Raw genomic sequence first — 14,954 nt, forward strand, 5'->3', positions numbered from 1 at the left:
ACTGTAGGAAATTTGAAAAAGTAATAACTGTGGACATTAAGGCAGGGAAGGTACAAGACAGAGCTCTAATTGAAGAGGGTGTCCCAGTACCGATTCTGTCAGTAAGTGGGGAATTGTAATTTACTTCTGCAGGGCAGGAAGTACTATACAGATAAAATGGTGTGTGAAAATGTCAGTGCCTTAAATTAATCCTGACAGCCAGAGATGAAGAGTAAAGCCACTTATGATTTAGTATTTTGGGAAGGAGCATGATGTTTGAGTATATTACAGTAAATTCTTATCTATAGGCAGTAATAAGAATAAGAACTGGAATGCTGAAAGGGGATGTGGGAAACAATTACCCTTCTCAGACAAAATAGTCTTAAAAGTGTTAATGTTTAGAAAATTATACTTTCAAATGATTGTTTAGAGAGAGATTTTGTGTGGCATATAAGATGGGGAGGAGTGGAATAACATGCTTAGGAAAAGGAATCCCTCTGGAGGACAGGATAGGAGATGTACTGTTTGAGCAGTTTGTGAACAAAAAGTAATATATAATGTCTGCTCAATACATACAGCAAGAGAATGATCTAAACTTGCACAAAGCAGAGCTTGACCCTTGTGAATGATCAGTATTGAGTGGGGAGAAAAAGAAAAAAATAGGTGTAAGATCCATTATGGAAATGTTTAACTTAGGAAGCAAGAAGAAGAGGAGGTGTAAAATAGGCCATGGTTGATGCATTGTTAGACCCCAGTAAATATCGAAGCAAGATTAAGGAGTAGCATGTTCAGAAAGAAATCCCTCCGGAGGATGGGGTAAGAACTGAGAATTGCTACACTTAATATAGGTTCCCTGATAGGATGCAGCTTGGAAGTGGATGCCATGATGATACAGAGGAGGCAGGACATCTTGTGTATCCAAGAGACAAGATGGAAGGGCAGTGCAGCAAAGCCACTTTTGGCTTGCAATCCAGAGTCTACTACTCAGGAGGAGGACAGGCTAGAAATGGTGTGGGAATTTTGGTGAGAGAGAGTCTTCAGAAGGCAGCGAGGGATATCATCAGAATTAGTAACAGATTCATGGCAGTCAGACTCCGTTGTAATGATAGGGCAGTATACATGATCTCAGCCAATGCCCCACAGTATGCTTGTGATAGTGAGGAAAAGAGTGCATTCAGACAGCAGTTGCAGGACCTACTACATAAAGCAGGACAGCATGAATTGGTGTTGCTAATGGGGGACCTGAATGCACATATTGAGTCAGACAGAACAGGATATGAAGATTTCCTGGGTCTACATCGGTGGAGCAACAGTAATAAAGAAGGAAAGGCCATTCTAGACTTTTGTTTGGCAAATGGCCTGATAGTAACCAACGTATGGTTCAGAAAGAGACAGTCACAAGATTGCATACAAAAGTGGCCATCATGCAACTCTGGTAGATATCCTCCTAGTAAGGAAAGGGCACTGGGGTAGAATCAGTGATTGCAAAGTCATCCTAAGTGAAACAGCTGATGTTAAGTTGTCCATCTCGCCTTCGTTCTTGCTGTTTGAGTTCAGAGCCGATCCTCAGCTCTGACTCGGCCATCTTCTATAGCTCGAGAGCTGTTTGCTGGCTCGAGGCTACCCCTTATCCCAGCATGCCCAGCGTCAGCTACCCAGATCTCGTTTGCTGCTTCAGCTGCGTGGTTGCTTCATTACTGACTCAGGCTTAGTATAGTTTTTTTCTATTAATATATTGTTTATTCTTGAAAGTTTGTCAAGTATTTGTCTATTTTTTTGTCTAGATAATATTCCTTTATCGCTTATTGCGCTCTTGTGTATTTTTGCTTTGTTGGCCGTCGCTCCATAATTCGCAGGCTTTCTGTTCCCTTGAACTCGTTTAAATTAGAGAGTCCCCCCCCCCCCCCCCAGGATAGCCATTTAAATTAGAGGCTTTCCTTCTGTTCCTTAAATGTGTAAAAAAAAAAAAAAAAAAAGTTTGTTTCTTGTTTTTTGTAGTATAGCTTTTTATTATTGTTGTGGTTTGTTCAAAAACAAGTGACTCATGCGGTCAGAAAATGTCTCTGACAGATGAGCACACTAGTTGTGTATATTGTTTGGGCGCTGTTCACCTGCAGGACTCCTGTTCTATATGTCACGCTTTTAGTCCAAGGGTCCTGCAGGAGCGCAAAAACAAATGAATCCTTTGGGGATTATTGAAGCCTCAGGATTCTCGAGCTAAAAGTACTCAGCCATCGAAATCCCCTAAGTCTGTCAAGCCGTCTGCTCCACCTTCGGAGCTGACTCCTTTACTTGACCAACCAAGTATGTCGGTGCCAGCTGGCACTGACAAGACAACTCCTCCGTCGGCTCCATCTGCTATTTCGGAGCCGTCTCGGAGCCATGAGAGACTGAGGTCTCCGTCCTTGGAGTCCATCCACTCGGCACCTCAGTCACCTTTGTTACAGAGTGAACATAGCCATCATTTTTCCCACTCCTCTCGATCCTCTAGATTATCGGATCATGATGTGAAGAGAGTAGTAAGTAGGTTGCTTAAGTCACAGGCACTGGCAAAAATTCTGTCCAGACCACCTCAACAGGTATCTGCTCCAACCGCCTCTGTTTCTGTTCCCCCTGCATTTAGCTCGGAGCCGGAGACCATGGATCCGCAGGTAGTAGAACCGTCACCGCCGATCATCATCTCTCCTTCGGTTCTGATGTCTATTCCGATTACCTCAATTGTACCTTCTATTGAGGGATCTGGGCGCCGAAGCTCTTTCGTCGGCTCCGAGGGGGGGGGGTGGCATCGGACCTTTGTCCGACCCCGTTCTCCCCCTCGGAGCTTCGGCGCAGGTGAGCTCAGCTCCAGCATCGGCCTCGGAGCCGTCACCCTCGACACGGAGAAAGACTCCTGTTTCTTCAGAGCCAGAGCTTTCTCTGCCTAGAGGTCAGGACACCTTCAAGGTCATGCGGAGTGTGCTGTCCCCCGAAACAGCTCTACTGCCAGCTCCATCGGCTCCTCCCCCATGGTGTCTGTTCCAACCTCTACTCCTCCTCCAGACCCCAAGCTTAGGGAACCTATGCCCCATTGGGTGATCCCTCTTCTTCCGAAGCCTCCCCTGATCACTCGGAGGAGCCTCCCCAGAAGAAGTGCAAGAGGAAGCACATAGACTTCCCTGAGTCTGTCACTTCAGATACAGACATGGATGAATCGGAAGGGTCCCCATGGTCTCCCTCTGAAGATGTTTCCTTTTCGGACATCCTCGAAATGCTTAGACAGAGGGAGGGACTGGACTTCCCTAGCCCCTACCGAGGACGAGTCTGTATACCTGGACGCATTTGGTTCCCGAACTTCCACGTCCTGGGTATCTCCTCCTTTTGATCCACTCATGCCTGTAGTGGCTCGAAAGGCTTGGTCAGTTCCAGATTCTGTGGAACCTACTCCAAGGAGACCAAACAAATTTATTACAGCCCCCCAGGACAAGCAATTCCTCTCTAAAGGTGTGCCCATTGATGCCATGGTGGTAGCAGCAGTCACCAAGAAAGAGTTAGCAGAAACCTCTTCATCTGTTCATCCTCCGAACAAAGAGTCTCGGACAATGGACAGATATGGAAAGTGAATGTTTGCTTCAGCGACCTTTTCAATGAGGTCCCTGAATTATCTGTGCCATTTTACACATCTTCAAAGGGATCTCCTGAAAGAGCTTGGAGATGCCCTTCAAGATCCTGCAGCTAAGGAAGCACCAGCCAAAGTAGCTTCTCCGCTTGCGACTCTTAATTCCATAGTCAACTCCTCCATGAGGCTGATTTCCTGTGCAGCCGATGGAGCGAGCAGAGCCGCAGGGACAGGTGTGGCTCTCAGGAGACGTGCTTGGATGTGGCTGTGTCAGTTTGCGGAACCCTTTCGAGTGTCCTTCAGTACTCCCGTTGATGGCTTCTTTCTCTTTGGGCCTCAGGTGAAAGACACGTTGACCAGGTGTGAGCAGGAAGGCAAGACTCTCTTTGCAGTTGGGTCTGTTTTTCCACTCTTTCCAGACCTTATCCCAAGGGCCAGAAGAGCGGAAAGATGTGGTTCCAAAAATCCCAGAGATCCTTGCCTAACACACGTGGTGATTTTTCCCCCAGGGGCAGAGGGGGAAACAACAATAACAGACGCAGCCCTCGTGGCAGCAGGGGGCCGCAAAACCAGGGTGACAGAGAACCCTTCTCTGCCAAAACCCTTCCAGCATCCCTGAAGGGTTGCCCAACTGCTCACCTTTGGAGGCAGTCGAGGGAAGACTTTCGCTGTACCCAAAAGCCAGGCAAAATATAACAAGAGACAGATGGGTACTATCAGTCATATCCAGAGGTTACAAAATTCCCTTCCATCAATCCCCCATAGAATCAAAAAAGCCCATCCCAGATGCCTCACCCAATCTAAGGGATCAAGCAGTCACAGAAGTTTCAAGACTGCTAGAAAAAAAGAGCCATTCAAGAAGTCCCCGCAGACCAACTAGGATCCGGAACTTACTCAAGATTTTTTTTAGTACCAAAAAAAGACAGGGGACTGGAGACCAATACTGGATCTCAGCAGATTGAACAAATCTGTACAAAAAGAAAAGTTCCGGATGGTGACACTGCAGTCCATTTTCCCTTTTCTGGGTCAGGACAAACGGATGTACCTGATATTCAGGACGTGTATTACCATATCAAGATGGACAGACACTCCAGGAGATTTCTTTGCTTCTGGGTACGGGCCAGTCATTACCAGTTCAAAGCTCTGCCCTTTGGTCTCACCTCAGCCCCCAGGGTGTTCACCAAGTGTATAGCAGTAGTCACGGCTCACCTGAGGCGTCAGGGATTCCAGGTGTTTCCCTATCTAGATGACTGGCTCCTGACTGCTACCACCACGCGTCAACTCTTAGAGGCACGGGATTATACAGTCACATCATGCACTCAACTAGGCATTACAGTAAATTTTGAAAAATCTGCCTTGTTGCCCAGTCACTCTAGCTCATACATAGGAGCAGAATTAAACACAAAAGAAATGTTTGCAAGATTACCACAGGAAAGAGTTTCCACTATTCGTCAACAAGTGTTAATTCTAATGCAGAGCAAAAAGGTTCAAGTCAGACATGTCCTCCAAGTTCTAAGCTCCATTAGCACGTTTCCACATGAGAATCCTTCAGTGGCTTCTTTTCACGCAGTGGTCTTACCAGGAACTACCAATGTCTCACATGATCCTGATCACAGAAACATGCAAAAGGCACCTTTCTTGGTGGATGGTCTCCCCACTAGTAATTCAGGGCAGACCTTTCATACAACCCCTCCGGTAGCCACAGTGACCACGGACGCCTCCCTGATAGGATGGGGGGGCATTATCTAGGCAGGACAGTCCAAGGCACTTGGCAACCTCACGAGTACCATCTGCATATCAGTGTACTAGAAATGAGAGCGGTTCTAGCATTGCAAGCCCTTCAAGACTGTCTTCCTTCCGGGACCATTGCAATCCAAACAGACAACATGTCAGTGGTGTGGTGCATCAAAAAACAGGGTGGGACCAGGTCTTACCCCTTTTGTCGAGAAGCACTCAGACTGTGGCAATGGGCGATTTCCTCCCAACGTTTTCTGATAGCAAGGCACATCCCTGGGAAATCCAAAGTTATAGCAGACAGGCTCTGCAGAGCTATCCTCATGCCTCACGAGTGGTCCCTGAATCAGGAAGTTGCAGATCTTATCTTCCGCAAATGGGGATAGCCTTGCTGCGACCTATTTGCCACTCATAGGTTCATACTAGGCTATCTGCCCTAGGGCATTTATAAGCCTAGCCAGAGTGTGTTTGGCTTTCGCCACCCATTTTAAATTAATTTTGCTATGCCCTTTTTTGAGGTTAGTATACTGTGCCTCTGTCTAACAGTGACACAGAAGTGATACCCGGGGTAAACCTACGATCTCCCATCCACTCATCAAGATTCCTGTTGAAGAGAGTCAATGAGGGACTCTACTTAACCTGGACTGGGATTTTATTCCAGAGTGCAGGGAGCCTCTGGGTTATGAATCTATCCCTCCAGCATGTCCTATTTATTTCAGTGCTGAGGTTCAAGTCTCTCGAGCGCGTAGCTCGATGGGATTTGGATTTTCTGAGGTGAAGCGTGTCCATTAATTACGGGTTGGACATGGCTTTATACATCAGGCACAGATTGCCTCTGAGCAGGCGGTATGCCACTGAGTAGAGCTGGAGTTTCTTTAACCGGGCAGCATATGGCATCTGTTTGAGCCCTTTGATCCTCTTGGTGAGGTACTTTTGGGGTCTTTCCAGTTGCTGCAGGTGTCTGGTAAGGTACATCCCAAAAGGGGCATTGTACTCAATTATGGGCCTGATGAGGGATGAATAAAGAGGCACGATGACCTCCCCTGATCTAGATGTGAATCCCTTCATGATTAGGTGGGCTATATAAAATGTTTTTCTAACCACTTTGGCCACGTGGTTGTCAAATGAGAGATTGCTATCAACTTGGGTCTCCAGGTCCCTAATTACTTCTTCTGTACTTAATGGATTACCACCTATGTGGTAATTTGTGAGCACTTTGTTTTTGCCAAAGGGGATGACTATACAATTTTTGGCGTTTAGCTTGAGGCCATGGCTCTGGCACCAGTTGTCTGTTTCTATGAGGCCCTTTTGGAGGATGCTTGTGTCGGCTGGAGAGTCTATTGTGGTGCCCAGTTTGCAGTCATCTGCGAACATGGTCAGCCACAGTCCTTCCGTGTTGGCCTGTACCTCTGAGAAATATATATCGAACGAGAGAGGTCCCAGGACTGAGCCTTGTGGGATGCCACTTGTAACTGGTTTGGAGTCTGACATGGCTGCAGCAATTCTAACCATGTGGGTTCTGTCCTTGAGCCAGTTTGCAACCCATCTAGTGACATAGGGGTTTATATTTAAGCTGGTGAGCTTATCTATAATGCCCGAGTGGGGTATTGTATCGAAGGCTTTTGCAAGGTCCAGGTAGGCTGTGTGGACCACCTTCCCCTCGTCAATGGCCTTGGTGACTGTTTCAAAGAAATCGACCAGGTTTAAGAGGCGGGATCTACACTTAACAAAGCCGAACTGGGTAGGATCCAGTGTCTGTAGGTCCCCAATATCTTTATTTATGAGGTCCATGATGATCCTTTCCATAGCTTTGCAGACCAAGCTAGTCAGGCTTATGGGGCGATAGTTTCCAGGATCCATTGAGGTACCACCTTTGTGAAGAGGGACCACTGTTGCTGTATGCCACTCTTTGGGTACATATCCTATAGTAAGGCTGAGATTGAACAGTAGTTTTAGGTTTGAGTTTAGCTCTTCTTGGAGTTCATGTAGGACGCAGCCCGGGACACCGTCTGGTCCCATTGATGCTGTGTTTTTTGCTTTGGAGAGGGCAGCTCTTACCTGAGCATCTGAGATGTCATGGGGGCAGCACTCTGCTGGGATAGATATTTGCCCTTTTGGTGGGGAGGGTGGGGGACAAGTTTGCGCTGAACCTGTCAGCTAGGATGTTGGCAATGTCTGTGGGTTTGGTGTATTTTTTGTCATTTTGGACTAATTCTGAGCATACCTGGGAATTCCCACCCAGGTTCCTAACCTAACTAAAGAAAGCCTTGTGATTATCCTTAGTGTGTCCTGTGCAATTTTTCTCTCGAAGCTGGCCTTAGACGATTTTATGAGTGCCCGTAGTTTTTTGCTAATACTGATCAGAGATGCCTCCCTATCATGTAGTAGCTTCCTCCTTCTATTGTATAGTTTGTTTATGGCTGGGGTCCACCAGACAGGACGTCTGCCTTTGGAGGATTGGGTCTTGGTTTTATTTGGGATTGCATGATCCATGCATTCCTGAAGGTGTTCATAGAATCAACATAGAATCTCAACAACAAATGCAGCAGCTACTTCTTCCAGGTCATATACCCAGAGATGCTCTAGTCCACGATTGGCCTCAGGGACTCCTTTACGCTTTTCCCCTAATTCCAAGACTCGTACAGAAAGCAAAATCATTGGGTTGCAAAATGATCCTCATTGTCCCATATTGGCCTCGACAAATATGGTTTTCGTTCCTACACCTCCACCTTCTGGAGCAACCGTGGATTCTGGACTCGGTTCCAGATCTTCTGATTCACCAATCAGGCGGGTTGCACCAATCCCTTCAAACTCTCCAGCTCACAGCTTGGTTACTCCACTGCCAACCTTAGCCAGGCTTTCCAATATCTCCCCAGCAGTCCGTGATATTATTGTTTCCTCACATACGTCTGCTACGAGGAAAACATATGCTAGTAAATGGGAACGGTTTTCTTACTGGCAGAATCTAGAAATTTGGATCCTTTCTCAGCCCAGGTCCATGAAATTCTTGAATTTCTAGCAAAGCTTTTTCAGTCTGGTGCGGCTTCCGCTACCATTAGAGTACAACTAGCTGCCATTTCTAATGTTCATATCGGTATGTTTAATTCTAGCATAATGTCTCATAAGCTCTGCAAAGCCTTTATGAAAGAAACATCTCTTCTTAGACCCCCAGTTAGAGATTCTCCCCCTCCTTGGGATCTCAATTTAGTTTTAGCCTCCTTAATTTTGCCTCCCTTTGAACCGACAGCATCATGCTCTTTAAAATTTCTTTCTTGGAAGACACTTTTTCTGGTTGCAATCACTTCAGCTAGACGTGTCTCAAAACTTCAAGCACTATGTGTTCATCCTCCTTACCTGGTGTTTCACAAGGACAGAGTTTCTCTGAGGACCAATCCATCCTTTATTCCTAAAGTCTGCTCAGAGAACAATTTAAATCAATCCATAGATCTTCCCGTTTTCTTTCCTAATCACAGCAACAAGGTAGAATACAAGCTCCACCCATTAGATGTACACAGACAATTGCGTTTTTACCTCCACAGAACTAAGGAACTAAGAAAGTCAGACCAGTTATTTCTTTCTTATGCTTTCAACAAACAAGGTCTTCCACTTTCTAAAGTGACCCTATCCAGATGGTTATTTGATACTATTGCCTTTATCAGTTACGAAATAAATAGCTACCAGCCAAACCAAAAGGTCATTCTACTAGAGCATTAGCCACCTCTGTAGCTTTTCAGTCTAGGTTGCCCATAGACTCAATCTGTGCAGTTGCCACTTGGGCAAACCCCCACACTTTTATCTCTCATTACAAGGTAGGTATGGTCTCCCGGAGCAGGGCTTCCTTTGGTTCTACTGTTCGGAAGAGTTTGTTCCAATGAGCCACCCGGGATTTTAGGTGCTAGGGACTCTGTCCCAAACAGCAAGAACGAAGGCGAGATGGACAACTTAACATAAAGAATTTATTTACCTACCATAACGTCCATGTTAGTTGTCTTCATCTCGCCTTCCTTCTTGCATTCCTCCCTCTTTCCCCCTTCCTAGAGGATTGTGAGGAGTTTCCTTTTGTTTTCACTGGCTGAGCATCTTTTATTACTTCACATGCCAGGTAATTTATAACTCTCTTTTCTTGTTTAGGTGTATTGGACAACCAGTTTTTAGTAACTGGTTATTCTACTTATGTTTAGTGTAATACTATCACAAATGAGATCTGGGTAGCTGACGCTGGGCATGCTGGGATAAGGGGTAGCCTCGAGCCAGTAAACAGCTCTCGAGCTATAGAAGATGGCCGAGTCAGAGCCGAGGATCGGCTCCGAACCCAAACAGCAAGAAGGAAGGTGAGATGAAGACAACTAACATGGAACATTATGGTAGGTACATAACTTCTTTTTCCACAGCATAAACTACTGGTTGCCACAATCTGCTGCAAAGAGTGGTCAGAGAAGGCTCAAATGTTAGCAGAGACTAGGCTGAAGACCTGAAAGTTGACTACAGAGAAAGTACAGCAGTTTCAAGGAATTACTCAAGGCTCTAGCACCCCAGAAAGAGGAGGAAAATAGGTGGTGTTGAAGAAGAATGGCAGCGGCTCAAACAGCATGTGTGAGGACTACAGAACAAGATATGTGGCTAAGCCAAGTATGGAAATAAAATATATCAGAAAAGCTGGTGGTGGAATGCAGAAATCCAGAAAATCCTCAAAAGAAAGGAGGAGTGCGGTAAAAAGTGGGAGATGAAAAAGACCGACCAGGATAGGAAGGAATACTGGTTGGCTTACAAAGAAGATAAGAAAGGAGTTGCAGTATTAAAGAACATAGCATCGGAGACACTCTACCAGCTTCTGGAAAGTGACTCAGTAGGTGGCACAAAGAAAGTACATCAGGTTTCAAGGCAAAGACAAAAGATAAAGAAGATAGTCAGACAACCTTCATAAGTGGTGCCAGTAACAACCTACTCACCAGTCCACAGGACATCAAAGGCAGATGCAAAGAGTATTTCCAACAGCTTCTGAATGAAGAAAACCTCAAAGAAGCTGTACTGCCTCAGACACAGCCTACAATGAGAAAAGAGGAGCTCGCCCTAGAAGAAGTAAGAATAGCCTTAAGGAAATTAAGTCAGGGGAAGCCGCAGGCTAAGATGAGGTCACAGCAGATACGATAAAGATGCCGGGTGAGATAGGGGAGAAATGGCTCCTGAGGGTACTCATAGCACTGCGGAGAGAGGCGTGTTCCGTATGACTGCAGAATAAGCATACTGTCACAAAGGGGACATCCACAACTGTGGGCAGTACAGAGGTATCAAACTCCTGTCGCACCCTACACTTCTCTACTCCTACTATCCTGTGTCACCACTGTAATCTGTTACTATATTTCATGATCTCTAGAATATCATAGAATCTCTAGAATAGAATATTTAGAATCCAAATCCAGCTCCAGGCAAGTGACAAGTGGAGTACCTCAGGGTTCAGTTCTGGGACCGATGTTGTTTGGCATCTACTTCTCTGAAGTACAGGCCAACACTAAGGGACTCTGGCTAACAAAGTTTGCATATGACTGCAAACTGGGAGCCATTATTGAACCCCCAAATGATGTGGATACTCTACAAAAGGGCCTTACAGAAACAGATGCTTGGTGCCAGAGTCATGGGCTCAAGCTCAGTGCCAAGAAATGTATAGTTATCCCCTTTGGGGAAAAAACATGTACCCGTGAATTACCACATAGGTGGCAGTACACCGAAAGTGTGATAAGAGACTTAGGGACACAGGAGGACAGTGGTCTCACCTTCAATAACCACATCGCCACAACAGTCAGGAAATCCTTCTGTGTGGCACACCTCATCACTAAGGGCTTTTCATCCAGAAAAAAGGAGGTCATTGTCCCACTGTACTCATCCCTCATTAGGCCCATTATAGAATACAATGCCCCATTTGGTATGTACCTCTCAAGACATCTGCAACAACTGGAAAGGCTGCAGAAGTACCTCACTAAAAGAATCACAGGCCTAAAGCAGATGACCTATGCTGACCACCTTAAAAAAAACTCCAGCTATATGCTGTGGCATATCGTCTACTCAGAGGCGATCTCTGCTCAACAAACAGGGCCATGTCAAACCCAGAGCTGTTGGGACATGCTGCACTTAAAGAAATCCCAATCCTTCAGAGCCACACGCTCCAGGGATCTGAACCTTATCACAGTAAACAAAACATGCTGGAGGGATAGGGTCCTGATCCAGAGACTCCCCAGACTCTGGAATAGACTACCCATGCATGTCAAGCAGAGCGCCTCCTTGACCGTCTTCAAAAGGAACCTTGATGATTGAATGGGAGAAAGGAAATTCACCCCGGGGATCATGTCAGTCGCCCTGCTAGACAGGGGTCCAGGGAAGTAAATAGTGTGGGAAGAAATAGCCAAGGAATTGTTATGGCTAGGCTTGTATAGGCCCTAGGGCCGATAGCCTAGTACCAACCTATGAACCTATTAATAATCGTTATGATAATCAGCTATAAGTTCATAGGTAGGTACTAGGCTATTGGCCCTAGGGCCTATATAATCCTAGCCAAAAAGGTACCCTGGCTTTCGCCACTCAAGAAAATTATTTTCCTGTGCCCCTGTCGAATAGAGCCACAGAAGTGATCCCTGGGGTGAATTTCCTATCTCCCATCCAATCATCAAGATTTTTCTTGGAGTGCTAATGAGGAGCTTTGTTTGATATAGATAGGTAGTTTGTTCCAGAGTATGGGAAGTCTCTGGGACAGGAATCTATCACTCCAGCACGTACTGTTTATTGTGGTGACAAGGTTTAGGTCCCTAGAGCGTGTAGCTCAGAGGGATTGGGATTTCTTTAAGTGGAGCATGTCCAACAGCTCTGGGTTTGATATAGCTTTGTATGTTAGGCAGAGATTGTCTCAGAGTAGGCGATATGTGATGGAGTAAAGCTGGAGTTTTTTGAGACTGTCTTCGTAGGGCATCTGTTTGAGGCCGGTAATCCTATTTGTGAGGTATTTCTGTGGCCTTTCTAGTTGTTGTAGATGTCTTGTGAGGTACATACCAAAAGGGGCGTTGTACTCTATAATGGGTCTAATGAGTGACGAGTAGAAGGGAACAATGACCTCTTTTTTCCTGAATGAGAAACCTTTTGTGATGGTGTGCCACGTAGAAGGATTTCCTGACTACTGTGGCGATGTGATTATCAAAGGCGAGACTACTGTCAACCTGTGTCCCAAGGTCTCTTATCACACTTTCGGTGTTAAGTAGACTACCGCCTATGTGATGGTAGTTCATGGGTACAGAGTTTTTACCAAAGGGGATGACCGTGCAGTTTCTGGCATTGAGCTTGAGGCCATGGCTTTGACACCAAACATTTGTCTCAGTGAGGCCCTTTTGTAGGATGTCCACATTGTTAGGAATTTCAGTTATGGCTCCTAGTTTGCAGTCATCTGTGAACTTCGTTAGCCAAAGACCTTCTGTGTTAGCCTGTACTTCTGAGACGTAGATACCAAACAGGTGAGGACCCAGGACTGAACCCTGTGGTACTCCACTTGTCACTGGTCTGAAGTCAGATTTGGAGTCTGCTACTTTCACAGTGGTGGTTCTGTCAGTGAACCAGGTGGCAACCCATCTTGTGACATAGGGATTTATACCTAGTTTAGTGAGTTCATCTATAATTCCAGAGTGGGGGGTGGTGTTGAAAGCCTTGGCGAGATCTAGATAGGCTGTGTGAACCACCTTATCCTCATCTACGGCTTTGGTGACTGCTTCAAAAAAGTCTATCAGGTTTAGGAGACATGATTTGCCTTTTACAAACCTGAACTGAGTGGGATCCAGAGTTTGGAGTTTACCATTGTCATTGTTTATAAGTTCCATGATGATACATTCCATAGCCTTGCAGACCAGGCTCATCAGGCTAATAGGATGGTGGTTCCCAGGATCCGTGGTGGCTCCCCCTTTGTGGAGTGGGGTAACAGTCGCTGTGCGTCATTCAGTGGGCACAAAGTCTGAGGTGAGGCTATGATTGAAGATGGCACTTAGGTGGGGTGCCAATTTGTTCTATAGTTCATGTAGAATGCAGCCTGGGATGTTGTCAGGTCCCATGGATGCTGTGTTCTTGGCTTTGGAGAGTGTGTTTTTTACCTGTGCAGCCGTGATTACAGGAACTTTGCATTCTTCTGGTATAGAGATAGGCCCTTTAGGGGGTGAGAGGAGGTAAAGTTCACACTGAGCCTATCTGCCAGGATGTTGGCAATATCAGTTGGTTCTGTATATTTAGTGCCATTGTGCTGTAACTCAGAGTAGATCTGAGTGTTGCCATTGAAATTCTTGACATAGCTGTAGAATGCTTTGTGGTTGTCTTTAGAATGTGGCAATTTTGTTTTCATAACTAACTTTGGAGGATTTTATGAGGGATCTCGGCCTTTTACTGAGGCTGACCAGGGAGTTCCTCCAATCATGGGAGTTGCTCTTTCTTGCAACAGTTTCTTTCTTCTGTTGTAACATTTGTTTATGGCAGGGGACCACCAGATTGGCTTCCTTTTTTGGAGGATAGCATCTTGGTTCTGTTAGGGATTGCACAATCCATGCACTCGTGCAAGTGCTTATAAAGTGCATTTGTGTAGGATTCAGCAGTCATACCTCTATTGTCCGTCTTCATGGGTGTTGTGAAGTTTGCCACTTCTGTCTTAAGAAGCGTGAAGTTGGCTTTGCAGAAGTTTTTTTACAGTGGTTTCCCTAATGGGCGTGGGGGCGGGGTGTGGATGTCTAGGGTGATTAGCTTGTGGTCGGATCTGACCAATGAGGAATTGACCTCTGGTGTGGAACACCGGTTGCCCATGTTGGTAATGAACAGGTCTAGGATATTGCTGCCCCTGATGGGGGTGTGGATAAGTTGATCCAAGGCGTTGGAAGTTATGAATTCCAGAAAATATTGAGCAAAAGAGTTGGTACATGACTAGTTTTCCCAGTTAATGGTGGGGTATTTGAAATTGCTCATTATTAGGTTATAGCCTAATATTTTCCAGTGCATCAAGAAATGAGGAGTGGGAATTCTGGGACATGGTGGGGGATCTGTAGCAAGCTGCAATTTAGATTGGGGTCTTGCCCAGAGTTAGTTGCACTTGGATAATCTCTAATGCATTATGCTGAGAAACTAGCCTGGAGTTGCGGATATCCTTAATGAATAGGGACATGCCTCTGCCTTTTAGTGTTTCAGTCCAGGTTAGGTGGCCGAAAGGTGTGGTATGAATTGGAGCCTGGTAATGCAGGGGTGCTCTCTGGAGCCTTGAACCAGATCTCTGTCACTGCACAGATGTCCATGTTCTCCATTTTAAGGAGTGCCTCGAGTGAGTGCATTTTGAGGTTTAGACTTCTTGCATTGAGCAGTATTACCCTCAGATTTTGCTTGCTTTTACCTGTTATGGTGGTGAGTTTGTCATTTAAACCTTGCTTAAAAAAGGCACTAAAGGGGTGGCAAGAGCCTTAGCCAGTACCCAGAATCCCAAAGGCAACAGGTACAGGCCATCTCTGGCAAAGCATCGTGGTCTGTCGATTGTCGTCCCAGGCAGACAGATACTGGATCCCCTGACACCAGTAGCTTGAAGTCAATCATTTTGTCCTTGTACTGTGGTATCATTCTGGGTGATGGCAAGATGCTACTCAGGGCC

At 45.8% G+C, this 14,954-nt stretch overlaps 1 protein-coding gene across 1 annotated transcript in view; it reads left to right on the plus strand.

The window, feature by feature from the left end:
• Nucleotides 1-14,954, plus strand: part of KIAA1958 (KIAA1958 ortholog) — a 1,025,890-nt gene that overhangs the window by 772,257 nt on the left and 238,679 nt on the right. The window lies entirely within an intron of this gene.

Source organism: Protopterus annectens, chromosome 2.part0 (assembly GCF_019279795.1).
Source record: "Protopterus annectens isolate FY-2018-M chromosome 2.part0, PAN1.0, whole genome shotgun sequence".
Taxonomy (NCBI): domain Eukaryota; kingdom Metazoa; phylum Chordata; order Ceratodontiformes; family Protopteridae; genus Protopterus; species Protopterus annectens.